The 16,326-nt window shown below is 43.1% G+C and overlaps 1 non-coding gene across 1 annotated transcript; it reads right to left on the bottom strand.

Annotated features, from left to right (window-relative positions):
* Positions 1 to 1,074: 1,074 nt before the first annotated feature.
* On the bottom strand, positions 1,075 to 1,149 carry Trnas-cga (transfer RNA serine (anticodon CGA)). The gene has a single exon. It is a non-coding gene; the product is annotated as a tRNA-Ser (tRNA).
* Positions 1,150 to 16,326: the final 15,177 nt, after the last annotated feature.

The following is a 16,326-nucleotide window of genomic DNA, read 5'->3' as shown; positions in this document are numbered from 1 at the left end:
GTTACCCCCATGTTCGGGACCACTGCGCCAGAGCATGCAACTTCCCTCGTCTGTGCGTTGTGTAGTCTGCAATATGGGTCCTTCGCACCTTCAGCTCAGTAGCGGCATTTCTTTTGCCAAGGGACAGCACGAAGCCAGCCAATGACGATCGACGCTTGAACAGGTATGACGAGCGACGTTGCCACATAGTGTTAAAAGTAGGGCCGGTTGTACACATGGCGGATTTTACCGTCGCCATTCCAATAGTACTGCACGGAATTAAATTAGGGCTTCCACTTTAAGCGAAAATGAGACCAGCGGTAAATTTGGCGTCGGCAGTAGCTGTGCGACTGCCGGCTGCCACTGGCGCCGAAAGCTGCTTTTTTCGTCACCGCCGCGGCGTACGTGACCAAATGCACGTTTGCACACAAAGCGGTTTTCTATTTCCAGTAATAGTTTTGTTCCGTGCGAATTGAGCCTTCGTGAGTGTACACAGTTGGGAACTGGTTTTTCTGTTGCAAACATGAATAACGAAATTTTACTTTAATTCAAGAAAGACCCTTTTTTTCCCATATTGCAGTAGAAGAAACGCGGTTCACAGATTCTAGAGCTGGTAATGGTAAAATTCTGTAGCTGCACAGTACTTTTAGATAGCAGACGTAACCTGATTCAATTATTTATTTATTTTTTATTTTCATTATCGTGACAACCATGGTGGGATATTATTAACAAATGTTTTATTTGTAGAGACATAAAAGTTGTTGGAAATTAAGTAACAAAGTCACATTTTTACTATTGGTTGCAATTTACTTCTGTTGCTTTAATAATAGAAGATCAAATGTTCTGTATTAAAAGTACTATGTTCAAATGAAATCGGTTCATTTGACAGTTATCTGTTGTCGTCGTCATGCAGTTCGCAATTCCGTCACATCTTCGATATCTGCCAGGAAACGCTTCCTACACTCTACACAAAATATTTACGCAGAATGTTTCCCACATTATTTGCTCTGAGATCAACTCTTGTAGTCAGAATGAGATTTTCACTCTGCAGCGGAGTGTGCGCTGATATGAAACTTCCTGGCAGATTAAAACTGTGTGCCAGGCCGAGATTCGAACTCGGGACCTTTGCCTTTCGCGGGCAAGTGCTCTACCAACTGAGCTACCCAAGCACGACTCACGCCCCGTCCTCACAGCTTTACTTCTGCCAATACCTCGTCTCCTACCTTCCAAACTTTACAGAAGCTCTCCTGCGAACCTTGCAGAACTAGCACTCCTGAAAGAAAGGATATGACGGAGACATGACTTAGCCACAGCCTGGGTGATGTTTACAGAATGAGATTTTCACTCTGCAGTGGTAGAGCACTTGCCCGCGGAAGGCAAAGGTCCCGAGTTCGAGTCTCGGTCTGGCACCCAGCTTTAATCTGCCAGGAAGTTTCAATTCTTGTAGTGTTCTCTCCTTGACTCTCTTCCAGCCGTATAACTGACGTTGTATCCTCAACCATATATTCATCTCTACCTCTAACATAACTATGACGAATAACGCAGGCTTTAACAACATCATTAGCAGATTGTGTTTGGACATTTACTGGCTGACGAAATGCTCTCCAGTTATTACCGAGGATACGGGGGGGGGGCTCATTCTATGTACTTCTTGTTCGGCGCAATCAATAGTTGAAGATTCGCTTGTCGATTGTTAAATGTGTCTCACCAAAAGAGCTTAGCAATTGTTTATGTAGCCGAAATGCTGCATATATAAAAAAGTGTCACTGCCGGACTAGCTGTGCCTTCCCATCAGGTAAATTTTTTGAACTGCTTCCTATTTATTTCGACAGCTGAATATGTTTACAAATCGACGAGTCACAATCTTCACCTTAACTAGCAATATGCGTATAAAAATCTGCAAATGACAAGAGAAGATTCCCAGTTGTAAATAAACGAAATTGATAAAACTGGGCGGATAGTTACAGGAGTCAAAATAATGCAGTATGTATTTTTTCGTTTTTGCCCAATTTCACTTTTAAGGGGTAAAACACACCACTACTAGATCGAGAGGGAATATCTTCGAAACCATGATATACAAAAAACGAGCTTCATACAGACGTTCAAAATAATTAACGTTCCTGAAAACTGTATAGTCAGCTTTTGTAATAATGTTAAATTTTGCTGTATACTCGACCATAATTAATTAAGTTTTAGTAATGAAAACTTTTATTATAGCATAAATTAAAGAAGCTTTCACATGTCATCCACCCATGTCTAATGAAGCTGGTTTCTAAACCACCAGTTTTGCAAAATTAACTGTGTACAATGTGCTGTCAGAGTATTTTCAACATACCTAAGTAAAATATCTAAACTTACACTACTATTACAATTCTTTCTTCTGCTTATTTTGTTTTATGTTTTAAGTTGCTATTTTACCCTTTTTAAATTCATGTTTTTTGTTCCTTTTTTAATTTTCCATTTCACACATGGATATTTCGTCAACTGAAAATAATAAGTAACTCATTATTATGATAAAAAATCGTTATCAGAAAGATCATCTGTAAAGAAATGCTTAAAACGGGACTTTTTATACCATGCACATCGAATGAATGAAATGTCTTCATATAATACACAGGACAGAAAACACAATACAAAACAAAATTGTGCAGGACTTACAAATTGTGGCGGGCGATCCGCTAAATATCCTGATTGGTATTAGGCATATCTCAGTACATTGGTAAGCCCTGGCGAAGAAGACAGATTATGAACTTGTGACTGCAGATTGATTATATTGTTTCTCAAGTGGACAAAGATATCGTAATCATTCAGCAGAACTAGATCTGCATATCTTCTCCAAAGTTTTTCCTACATCGAATGCCACATACGTCCAATGGCTGTCCCTGTTCGGTCGAGCCTTTCGACATAGCCAGATGAACGAAGTCTTGTCACTAATTACGATACTCAAAACGGTTTTTTTACATTAACCACCCCAAAAATCCGACAGTAATATGTAATTTCTTCTGGACTGGCAAAGAAAACTTTTGTCAAATAACTTCTGACGTGGTCAGAGGTTAATTTACCAGACTGCGATGCTGTCACAAGAACATTTGGGGCTACAAAGAGAGATTCGCGAATTCTCGGTCCAATCTCTCCACTAGCCTCTTTTAAAACAATGAAAACGTGGGTGGTCAGTGTGCAAAATCAGTTCTGAGTGACCCCAAAAGGTTCGACGGGACAAGTACAGCGCCTATGGACATTTACAGCTTTCGATGTTGGAAGAACTTTGTAAGAAGCTTTTCAGATCTAGTTCTGTTGAACTGTTGGCAATGTAATCTTTTTTCTGTGTGTGAAATTTTATGGGACTTGACTGCTAAGGTCATCGGTCCCTAAGCTTACACACTGCTTAACCTAAATTATCCTAAGGACAAACACACACGCCCATGCCCGAGGGAGGACTCGAACCTCCGCCGGGACCAGCCGCACAGTCCATGACTGCAGCGCCTTAGATCTGACAATATAATCAAGCGACAAGCACCAGTACATAATCATTTCTCTCCGCCAAGGTTTTCGAATGTACCACTATAATATGCCTGGTGCAAATCAGAATATTTGGAGCATCATTCGCCAAAATTTGAAATCCTGATGAAATTTATTTTACACTGCGTTTTCTTTCTTGTACACAATGTGAAGAAATTTCATTCGTTTGCTGTGCATGGAGTAAAAAGAACGCTATGTTTTAAGCATTTCTCTACAAATAATCATTATTGTAATGATTTGGTGTCATAATAATACTTACTATTTTCAATTATCAAAACACACACATGTAAAATGGTAAACTAAAAAGGCAAGAAAAACATGAATTTAAAACGTGAAAGGCAATACAAAACATAAAAGAAAAGTAGGTAGAACAAGTAATTAGAATAATGATGAACGTTTAGATGTTTTAATTAGGTATGCTAAAAATACTCCGACAGTACACTGCGCACAGCACTTTCCGAAAATGTTGTTTCAGAAAGCATCTTTATTTCCTACTTTACAACATAACTTCTTTAATTTATGTAGCAACGGAAGTTTTTCTTTCTTAAGATTAATTACTGGTGGCGGGTTATTTTTCGAAATTTTAAATTATTACAGAAGTTGATTGTACAGTGGAGATGGCGCCCGCCGAGTCTCTGCGGTGCCCGAGGCTGTTCACACTGGCCCACTGGAGCAGGCGCACTCGCTCAACTTCATTTGAGGAGACGAGCTGTAGGTCGAAGCGTCGAGCTGACGTCAGAGAGAGGCCGGCTGCACCTGAGCAACTAGCTGTTGGCGACCTCAGCCACTTGACCGCCTTAGTCCACCATGGACGACTAATTTAGTGAGAAGCCCTGGGCTGCAGCGTTTTGGTGTTTCCCAGGCAGTGACTCGTGTTCTGATATAAGATGAACCTCAGCTAAATTTGTTCGAGTTGCCAAGGTCATGGTGTTCTGCAGTGTTGGAGCAGTTCAGTATAGTACGTAAGCCGTGGCAGTTTGTTGTACCTAAAGTCATGTAAAACTTGCATAGTAGTTATTGGCACACAGCTTACTAACAACAAGAAACAGTGGTGAGTGCGTGTCTTTCTGAGATATCCCTCCTATGCTGGAGCGAATCTACAACTCATCTCTAATCTTTCCTGTCGTATTTAAACATCCTTAGGTTTCAAAAAATTACGGACAGTATTATTTAACACCTCCATTTTCGTTACATAAGTTCATTTTTCTTTGTAACTTGCCACTGTTACTTCTATTTTTAGCACCGAGTACAATATTTGCTTCAGATAAGGAACAATTGATGTTATCACATGAAAAACTGTAAAATGTATGACATGTTTTAGACAACAAGTCTCTAAATATCCAATAAATGAAATGAAAAAAGTGCTTTTATTTCTAGTTGTGTTTATAGTATAATTTTAAAACTGCGAACCTGTCCGACTGGGTTGACTTACTCTTACGTTAACAATGGTCTAATATCGGTATTGATTATTGCCTGTTGTATGTTATTAAAGTAAAAGGCTCTTTTATTTCATGTTATTAAATTTTTGTAAATATTTTCTGAAAATTTGGTAGTTTTAATTGTTTTATATGTAAGCTGAAGTTGTCATTTGCATATATTTTAATTCTATACCTTTGTTTACTGCCATGTTTTAATGGTATTTACTACTAAATACGGCCATTTTACTGCGGTGACTGGTCTAGTCTGATAGGCAGAGGGTGCGTCGAGTCTTTCTGACAGAGGTCGGTTCCTGACTACATTTTAAAACACGCTGTTATAATTCTCTAATTCCTCGTTTTTATTGTTAAGCCTCATGACATTAAATTTGTGCATTTTTTTATCTCTCGGTGCAGTACTGGCTTTTAAAAACAAAATAAATTGTTCATTTGTCATAAATTTTTTTCGTCGAGCCCTTTCAGTGCCACATCTTCGCTTTCCTACGTTTCAATTACTATGGGTCTACTTTGCCACGACAAAGTCTGCCCTGACGGCTCCTCAGAGGTGTACCTCTAGACGTGCACAGTCGAAGTGCACAGAGGTTGAAGGGATTATGCACAGAAATGTTGTTATCGCACATTGTTGATTTGTTAGTAAAAAGTTTCTTTTTTGTTTTTAGAAAAGAAGCCCTACTTTTTGACTAGACGTCGTAGATGCTCTAGGAGAAACGTGACTATCAGTATGCATGCTACTGCAAACTTGCCTAATTCAAAACACCGCGAATAAATACAGGATTTCCGGTGCTTATACATTGGGTTGTAAAGGCGATACAAAGGTAGGGTCAAGTGTTCTGGATAACCCTCAGGCTAGGGACCAGTTGTATACCCAACAGAGGGATCGTTTTAGTGTCACTGTACTACAGTATAGGGCCAAAGTATGAATATTACACACTTCCTCCTACTTTGACAAATAGAGCTAATCCATTGGTTCTTTTTGCAGTTGATGTGGTCTACGCTGGGCTTGATAATACGTGGAGGCGCCATTAGTTCGTGGGTGGTTCCTCGGAAAACTCCAAGAAAATGTTTTTTCAGCATACTTTCGCCACCAAAAGCAGACCGAAAACCAGCCGAGGATGCCGAGACGCATATGCACAGCAAATGGCTGAAATTTTTACAATATATGCCAATCAGCAACTCGAAAACCGGTGGAAAATTCCACTCTATTGCCGAAGCACTACTATTCCACCAATGGAGATACTTGGCGCCAATTTCTGCACCGATTTTGCTACGTCACGGAGCTATCCCATGAGCCAGCCAATCACAGTTATGGCTTTGCAGAAAACGCCAGAATTTGCCCGACAAGACTGCCTGGGAACACAAGTCATTCCCACGCCTCACTGGTAGCCCGTCAGAACGCGTTTTCACTACGTTTGTACGAACTAACGGAATCTCTAACCCCTGCCACTCCTTCAGGCTCCTGTGGGCGTGTCGCCCCCCCCCCCCTCCCCCCTCTTATGACGATGTCGGCGTCTGGAGAGCATCCACTCGACTCCCTCACACCCGTCGGCATAACCCTGTTAAGATCAGCAGAACCCGCCTGTCGCCGGGCCGCCCGGGTCACGAGAGAGGCTGCGTTTGAAGTCCGCATGTGAGGCAATAGCAACTTTTCACCACATGCAATTAGAGAGGAAAGTATTCATACCTTCTGAATTCCCAATGCTAGCGTTGTAATGACAATACTCCACCAGTCTTCCCCAAATCGAATTACTCAGAGTAAGATATAAATATGAGAGGGGGAAAGTCACTGTGTGCATCGTAAAGGCGTGCCACCTCTCATATACTCCTGAGATTCCACTTAGAACTTTGAAAATTTTCTTGATATCCTTATCCGTTTCCAATATACAGAGGTTTAAAGTTACCCCAGTTACATAAAATCTGGTATGAGGCGAAATCGGAACTATAAATAACTGCAGCAGATTGCTCAAATTTTAACAGTATATGATCTAGAAATTTATCTACCAGAGCCACATCCACGTTTTCAAAAATCCAGCCAGTGGTGATGAGAGACAGAGTATTTCACACTGACAACAAAGAAGAGAGAGCATCAGTAGCAGGGAAGGAATGAGATATTAGCAGTGAGAGGGAACGAGAGGCAGACAGCGACAGTGAGAGGATACTGTAGTAGGTGGACGGCACGAAGGGAACTGTGGCTACGACACAGCAGACAATTACAGAGAGACGCAAAGAGGTAGTGACAGTGAGTTGGGCTGATTGAGCGAGTGAGAAAGGGCAAGTGGGAGTGGGTGGGACTAGTAGGTGTGAGCGAGTTACAGTTAGGGGAACTAGTGAGAGTTTTAGGTGGGTTGCAGGTAAAGAAAAGTGTGAATATGATGGGAACATTTTTAAAGGTGCAGAGGCAAAGTAGAGTCTTTCAATTGCACCGGAACGTATTCGCACTTTTTGTACTCCGATAGGAGCTGGTATGATTTGGCCTAGCGGGACTGTGCAGTGAAACATGAGCACACGGGTTTCTCGTGAGACGGCTGTGCAGCACGGTAGCGCCCTGCGCTTCTGCAGCGTGTCCGGACTTGCGGGTGGTGGTGTGGCGGCCCTTTTCTGAGTACGTGCTCCGGCCGGCGTATCTGTGCAGGCCGGATGGGGAGCGCTCCACACACTGGCGGCGCCGCGCCGTGTGGTCCGTCTCCCTGTTATCGCGCCGCCCTCGCTGGCCGGGAAATTTAATATGCCCGACGCGGGGCGCCGGCTGCCCCACCGCTGAAGCTCTCACAGAGCAGGCTACACCCCGCAGGCGGCGACTCACCCAGCGGCACGAAAGCGGCATTACGGTGCGTGCACCACACAAGTCAGCATCATCACCTTCAACCACTCGGCGTATGACGTGCTTATTCAGAGTTCCTAACAGATTAAACCTGCCTGCTGAACCGTGCTTGGATACCGTAACATTGTGCCTTGCGCGGGGAAATGCGCTTACCGACTGAGCTATTTGCGCACGTCTCACGAAATCGTCTCAGAGGTTCCTATTCTGTGCCTAACTTCCAACCTACACAGAAGTTCTTCGTATATCCATAATTGAAACGGACGAATTGGGACGTCAGCTAGTATTATATATGTTAAAAAATGACGAAATTCCTCCAGCTGTAATAAGGTGTTGGTTTTATTGGCAACTAGTTTCGATGTTGTTACAACATCATCTTCAGGCCCATACTAGTTGACAGTAACCGTGTGTGTCTAGTAGTCAGTGGTGAGATAGGCGTGTTCCATGCGGAAAGCAGGTAGTAACTTACTACAAGTTACTACATATCGTAAGTTCATGAAACTATAGGGGCTGAAGCGGGGATATTCCACGATGTCCTACAACAAACTCCGCATTTTTCCAACCGAAATTGACCGAGGAGAGAACACTTTTGCATTACTTATTGAAAACCCACAGTATCACGTGTTCATTTTCTGATAATATACGTGAAATCCCTGTTTTAGGATAACATATACTCTGTGGCAAATTCTGCTGTAACGTTTCCCTGATTATTGAAAACAAGTAGCCAACGCTCGCTTCGTACGGTAGCACCAGCTATCTGTGGCCAGACGCCTTGTTCATAACACAATATGTAATGACTACACAGTTAACGGAAGGATAGCTGTCACATGTTGTTGTTGTGGTCTTCAGTCCTGAGACTGGTTTGATGCAGCTCGCCATGCTACTCTATCCTGTGCAAGCTTCTTCATCTCCCAGTACCTGCTGCAGCCTACATCCTTCTGAATCTGCTTAGTGTATTCATCTCGTGGTCTCCCTCTACGATTTTTACCTTCCACGCTGGCCTCCAGTATTAAATTGGTGATCCCTTGACGCCTCAGAACATGTCCTACCAACCGATCCCTTCTTCTAGTCAAGTTGTGCCACAAACACCTCCCCAATTCTATTCAATACCTCCTCATTAGTTATGTGATCTACCCATCTAATCTTCAACATTCTTCTGTACCACCAAATTTCAAAAGCTTCTATTCCCTTCTTGTCTAAACTATTTATCGTCCATGTTTCACTTCCGTACATGACTACACTCCATACAAATACTTTGAGAAACGACTTCCTGACACTTAAATCAATACTCGATGTTAACAAATTTCTCTTCTACAGGAACGCTTTCCTTGCCATTTTATACCGTCTCTACTTCGACCATCGTCAGTTATTTTGCTCCCCAAATAGCAAAACTCCTTTACCACTTTAAGTGTCTTATTTCCTAATCTAATTCCCTCAGCATCACCTGACTTAATTCGGCTACATTCCGTTATTCTTGTTTTGCTTTCGTTGATGTTCATCTTGTACCCTCCTTTCAAGACACTGTCCATTCCGTTCAACTGCTCTTCCAAGTCGTTTGCTGTCTCTGGCAGAATTACAATGTCATCGGCGAACCTCAAAGTTTTTATTTCTTCTCCATGGATTTTAATTCCTATTCCGAACTTTTATTTTGTTCCCTTTAATGCTTGCTCACTATACAGATTGAAAAGCATCGGGGAGAGGCTGCCACCGAACTTCACTAATTCCCACTACATCTAACTTAAACCTATCCATCTCCGTTTTTAAATTTTCTAACCTACCTGCCCGATTAAAGGATCTGACATTCCACGCTCCGATCCGTAGAACGCCAGTTTTCTTTCTCCTGATAACGACGTCCTCTTGAGTAGTCCCCGCCCGGAGATCCGAATGGGAGACTATTATATCTCCGGAATACTTTACCCAAGAGGACGCCATCATCATTTAATTATACAGTAAAGCTGTAAGATTTTTTACATAAAGAATGCTGTCACAAGGGTAGAATAATTCATCATTTACAGTCGGACAGCTCTGTGTAATTAATGTTGCCAGTACCACCTACGTACCAGACAGTTTCGCTGCTACAGCAACGCTGGCGATGCTCAGGGCTAAGGATCTTCTCGCAAGCGCAGGACTGACTGCACCGCGGCCGCCTTCTGCAGATTCAGAGGACAATCCAAGGCCGCACTGTGCCTGGGTCTCCAGCGAGAGTACTGGAAGAGTGATGGGCCCCGAGGAGCGACTCGCCGTGCTACGTCACCCCCCTCCCTCCCCCACCTCCCTAGTGTGCTGTTCCCCGTCGGGCATTATTAGCGCTCCCGCCACCTTCTGTCCCAGAGTCGCTTTTTCTTACAGGTGTCTACCTGCCAGAGATGAGTTATCGCCCCTCTAGGCCCGACAGCTGCTTATCTACCACAAGACAAAAAAGAACGTAGGTCAGTGACCGGAACTCGCAGAATATGCAATAAATTGCTGTATTCTTGCTCAGTACTTTCTGTAGATTCCTAGGACAGCTCTTTTTACATGAAGAATGGAACACATTATTTCTATACATCACAAAAACGTATGTTAACATCTTCTAAACAGCTTGGTCGGTTTCAGCCAAACTACACTCCTGGAAATTGAAATAAGAACACCGTGAATTCATTGTCCCAGGAAGGGGAAACTTTATTGACACATTCCTGGGGTCAGATACATCACATGATCACACTTACAGAACCACAGGCACATAGACACAGGCAACAGAGCATGCACAATGTCGGCACTAGTACAGTGTATATCCACCTTTCGCAGCAATGCAGGCTGCTATTCTCCCATGGAGACGATCGTAGAGATGCTGGATGTAGTCCTGTGGAACGGCTTGCCATGCCATTTCCACCTGGCGCCTCAGTTGGACCAGCGTTCGTGCTGGACGTGCAGACCGCGTGAGACGACGCTTCATCCAGTCCCAAACATGCTCAATGGGGGACAGATCCGGAGATCTTGCTGGCCAGGGTAGTTGACTTACACCTTCTAGAGCACGTTGGGTGGCACGGGATACATGCGGACGTGCATTGTCCTGTTGGAACAGCAAGTTCCCTTGCCGGTCTAGGAATGGTAGAACGATGGGTTCGATGTCGGTTTGGATGTACCGTGCACTATTCAGTGTCCCCTCGACGATCACCAGTGGTGTACGGCCAGTGTAGGAGATCGCTCCCCACACCATGATGCCGGGTGTTGGCCCTGTGTGCCTCGGTCGTATGCAGTCCTGATTGTGGCGCTCACCTGCACGGCGCCAAACACGCATACGACCATCATTGGCACCAAGGCAGAAGCGACTCTCATCGCTGAAGACGACACGTCTCCATTCGTCCCTCCATTCACGCCTGTCGCGACACCACTGGAGGCGGGCTGCACGATGTTGGGGCGTGAGCGGAAGACGGCCTAACGGTGTGCGGGACCATAGCCCAGCTTCATGGAGACGGTTGCGAATGGTCCTCGCCGATACCCCAGGAGCAACAGTGTCCCTAATTTGCTGGGAAGTGGCGGTGCGGTAACCTACGGCACTGCGTAGGATCCTACGGTCTTGGCGTGCATCCGTGCGTCGCTGCGGTCCGGTCCCAGGTCGACGGGCACGTGCACCTTCCGCCGACCACTGGCGACAACATCGATGTACTGTGGAGACCTCACGCCCCACGTGTTGAGCAATTCGGCGGTACGTCCACCCGGCCTCCCGCATGCCCACTATACGCCCTCGCTCAAAGTCCGTCAACTGCACATACGGTTGACGTCCACGCTGTCTCGGCATGCTACCAGTGTTAAAGACTGCGATGGAGCTCCGTATGCCACGGCAAACTGGCTGACACTGACGGCGGCGGTGCACAAATGCTGCGCAGCTAGCGCCATTCGACGGCCAACACCGCAGTTCCTGGTGTGTCCGCTGTGCCGTGCGTGTGATCATTGCTTGTACAGCCCTCTCGCAGTGTCCGGAGCAAGTATGGTGGGTCTGACACACCGGTTTCAAAGTGTTCTTTTTTCCATTTCCAGGAGTGTAGATACAAATATCACTTGCTGTCTGGAAAGAACCACTATGGGTTCTGAGTACCACCTACTTCTCAAAGGGATGGGGGTGAGTGAAAAAGAAGTATTTGAGAATGAGAGTACTTAACCACTTGGAACGAAAAAACTTTACACATAACTTCAAATCCTTATAAGACATTTTCTCGCTGATTATCCCCAAAAAACGATTGAACGAAAAAAGTTTATCGCTTGTTATATGTTTGCTGTTCGTGCAGTAAGAGTACCGCATCAGGAGTAGCGTTATAATTTAGTATTTCTTTACTACTAACTCTATTCACAACACAATTTGGAGACAGTGTCCACATCTAGCATTGAATATACTTGCAAAATTATGTCACTGTACGACATGTAGTTCGGGATATGTGACGTCATACTTAGTGGGAGGGGTGAAAATCTGCCGCGTCAGCCATGATCTTCCAATTTATTATTTCTTTACTACTATATTCTCAACACATTTCGCAGACAGTATTCACATGTACCACTGAGCTTACCTGCAAAATTACGTCACTGTACGACACATAGCTCGGGTGATATGACGTCATAAACACTGAAAAATTAAGCTGCGTGAAAAACTAGCTTTCCTTAAAACAGAGCCAAAAGTCCCCAGATACACTCATCAAGTGATTTATAATGAAAGAACTTAGCGACTTTTAACAAGCTTTAAACATATTTCCAAACCTTTTACATTTGCTCATTTACTTACTTTTGAAGTTGTTTTATACATGGGAGTTCCATTCTTTAAAGAATCTGAGGTTTACTGGTTACTATCTGTAAAGAAGCACTTCGAAGCTAAGAATCTCTTGCGTGCCACAGGGGAGGGGATGAAAAGGGGTTGGCATTGAAGTATAACTCGCGAGCATTTGGAGCAATTTCAGTCGAATTTGTTAGGTACATTACTTATTGTTTGTATAAAAATAGTGCTGGGGGAAGATTCCCTACTGCCACTAGGGACAGGGGCAGTCGTAAAAAGTGGTAACGTAAAGATATTCGAAAAATGATTTGATATTTATTTATTGTATTTAGTTGGCTTGGAATACTTTTGAAATTGTGAAGGGTAATTTTTTCTTTATTTGTGATGTTCGGTATGCCAACCACGTCGCTAGAATGAGCACTGCAGAGAGCTAATAATTTCGTCACTGTGTTTCGGGATCTGAGATCAGTCCAGCCGGGTGAAGCAAGAAGATGCCTTAATAGAAGATTGAAATAAATAAATACCGGGGCAATACCTTTCTCAAGTAGTACCGTACAAAGAGTCCTATACAGGTACAGAAGTAACTGAACATGTATACTGAAATTAGATACCCTCTCTTATCATGCTGTATGTTAACTGTCTCATTTGGCGGAAGTGTAGTTACCAGCTGAGCCTACCACAGAGAAAGAAACACAAAGCAGCCAATCTCAAAATTATAATAGTACGTTACTGTTACGCACGACTCATGTTATACGAGCGTATTGGTATAAGATCTTTAATAGGACAAGCGATCGTGATATACAGGACATAAAATCCCGTCTGAGGCCTGCGATCATTTTTATGTTAATAATTGGCAACCAATGTTGTACAATCGCAACAAAGTCATGAGGTGTTCAATTGACTCTTTTATTAGAAGATGTTACGCGTTTCGGGATTACACCCATGTTCAGACATCACAAACTTCAATTCCTTCCTAACCAACCAGGAGTACAGCCTTGACAACTCAAAGAAAGCGTCGAATGACATATGACTGCGACACAAGCGCTCTTGAAGCAGAGAGTATACGCCTGGTTGTTCTAATAAAAGAGTCAATTGAACATTTCATCACTTTCTTGCGATTGTACAGCATTGGTAGACAATTATTAATTGAAACGATCATTACACAAGCTGAGCGGCTTCACCCGTGTGGTTGACAATTATGACTGGATTTATGCAGTCAAACCATCTCAAGTGTGCACTTCAACAACAGTCGATTGTGACCAATTCCAGAGAGTAATCGGCGACAGAGTAATCAAACAACTTTTTAATCAATTTAAACACAGACAATAGTATTTGGTTACAAAGAGAGTCAAATTCCAGTATTTTTATCAGTCGCTCATTGCCTGTACATTTAAGTGGATTTCGAGCAAAAGTTTTATTCATACAACGTTTCTATATAGACCTCCTGACTGACAAAGTCACCTAAAGATATCATCACCCCACTTTCATATCTCGTCAGATATTTCATTCTGACAGATTTTATTTACAAGCTGGCCATTTGGAACTTCACTAATGAGTTTTCAAAAGTCAGTAAAAATGGCATCAACTTCTGCTCTGCAATCGCACTGTAGCACTAACGACAGAAAAACATGTGAAAGAGTAAGTGCTCAACCGCAGTTCGCAATATAATTTACTGATAACCGGTTTCGCTTCCCAAAGGGTAACGCCTTCTTGACCTTTACACACGTTATGACATTTACTGACAAAAACTTACACGAACGAGAGTAACATTGTGTACAGCTTAAGACTATATTTATGTAAAAGAGGTCACCCGGGAGAACGCCAGCCTCATCCAGAAACGCACCCTCTCGAAACCTGGACAGCAAGCTACACCGCGATGCAGAGCGCCTCTCTTGCAGAGTCTGACACTTGAGTTTGCTAAACATCCCCGTAACGCTATCACGCTTACCAAATAACCCTGTTACGAAACGCGCCACTCTTCTTTGGATCTTCTCTATCTCCTCCGTCAACCCGATCTGGTACGGATCCCACACTGATGAGCAATACTCAAGTATAGGTCGGACGAGTGTTTTGTAAGCCACCTCCTTTGTTGATGGACTACATTTTCTAAGGATTCTCCCAATGAATCTCAACCTCGTACCCGCCTTACCAATAATTAATTTTATATGATAATTCCACTTCAAATCGTTCCGCACGCATACTCCCAGATATTTTACAGAAGTGACTGCTACCAGTGTTTGTTCCGCTATCATATAATCATACAATAAAGGATCCTTCTTTCTATGTACTTAGCGTTAATACTTGCAAAAGAAAATATTGTTGAAACCGTTTTCCAAAATACCAGTAATTTCACGCATTAAAAACGCCACCACTTTTTAGCCAATTTGTGTGGAAAGTTGTTATATAATGACTTTGCTCTTCTTAATACGACCGGGAATGTGTTCCTTGATCATCTTATCTTATGAAAAGTACCCATACACGTTATAGTGCTCTAGGTGTAGCGTCTTTGGTTAGTAATCTAAACGTCTTTGGTCCCGGGTTCAAACCCGGCCACCGCTTATGTTTTGAATAAAAATCATCAGCACTGGCGTCCAAAGACTTCCGGCATCAGACGTCACCCCTTCTTCAACCAATGGCCTTGTCAAAGAGGACGGAGCAGCGCTCAGAGCTTCAGGGCACTCTCTTGCCCTTCGGGTTGAAAACTGTGATAATCAACGCCATGAGGATGCAGAAGGCGATGGAAACTACTGCATTAAAGACACATAATGTGTATCCAAAGGACATGTGGCCTGTATTTGAAGAAGTCTCATGATAATTTCCTTGGCAAAAGATTCCGGATTAGTCTCCCATACGGATCTCCGGGAGGGGACTGCCAAGGGGGACAGAATAGCTCAGTAGGCAGTTCAGTTGAAGAGGAATAGACATCTCTAAAAATGTCAGGCACACAAGTTGGAGAAAAAACCGTAGGTACGAGGAAGATAACTGGGAAAAAACCATGGGTAACAGAAGAAATACTTCAGTTGACCGATGAAAAAAAGAATTACAAAAACGTTCAGGGAAATTCAGGAATACATAGATACAGGTCACTTAAGGAATGTAATAAATAGAAAGTACAGGGAAGCAAAGAAGAAATGGTTGCATGAAAACTGTGAAAAAATCGAAAAAGAAATGATGGTCGGAAGGACTGACTCAGAATATAGGAATGTCAAAACAGCATTCGGTGAATCTAAAAGCAAGGAAGGTAACATTAAGAGTTCAATGAGAATTCCACTGTTAAATGCAGAGGAGAGAGCGCATAGGTGGAAAAAGTCATTGAAGGTGACTATGAAAGAAAGGACGTGTCCGGTGGCGTGATAGAAGAAGAAACAGGAGTCGGTAGGCAAGGGATACGTGATTCAGTATTAGAATCAGCGTTGTAAGACTTAAAAGCAAATACCGCAGAAGGGATAGATAACATTCCATCAGAACTTGTAAAATAACTGGGCAGCAAAATGACTATTCACGTTGGTGTGTAGAATGTGTGAATTTGGCGATATACCATCTTACTTTCGGAATAACATCATCCATACAATTCCAACAAATGCAAGAATTATCAATCATTTTAGCAGCTCATGCATCGAAGTTGCAGAATATCCAGAAGAATGGAAAAGAAAGTTGAGGATGTGTTGCATGACGACCAATTTTCGTAGGATCTGTCGACCTGGAAAAAGCGTTCGACAGTGTAAAATGGCGCAAGATGTTCGAAATGCTTAGAAAAGTAGGGGTAAGCTACAGGAAAAGACGGGTAATATACGTACAAGAAGCAAGAGGGAACAAACAGAGAGGGAAACCAA

The sequence above is a fragment of the Schistocerca serialis genome, chromosome 4, assembly GCF_023864345.2.
Source record: "Schistocerca serialis cubense isolate TAMUIC-IGC-003099 chromosome 4, iqSchSeri2.2, whole genome shotgun sequence".
Lineage (NCBI taxonomy): Eukaryota > Metazoa > Arthropoda > Insecta > Orthoptera > Acrididae > Schistocerca > Schistocerca serialis.
Note: the sequence above shows the minus strand (reverse complement) of the source record. Positions and strands in the feature narration are given on the sequence as shown.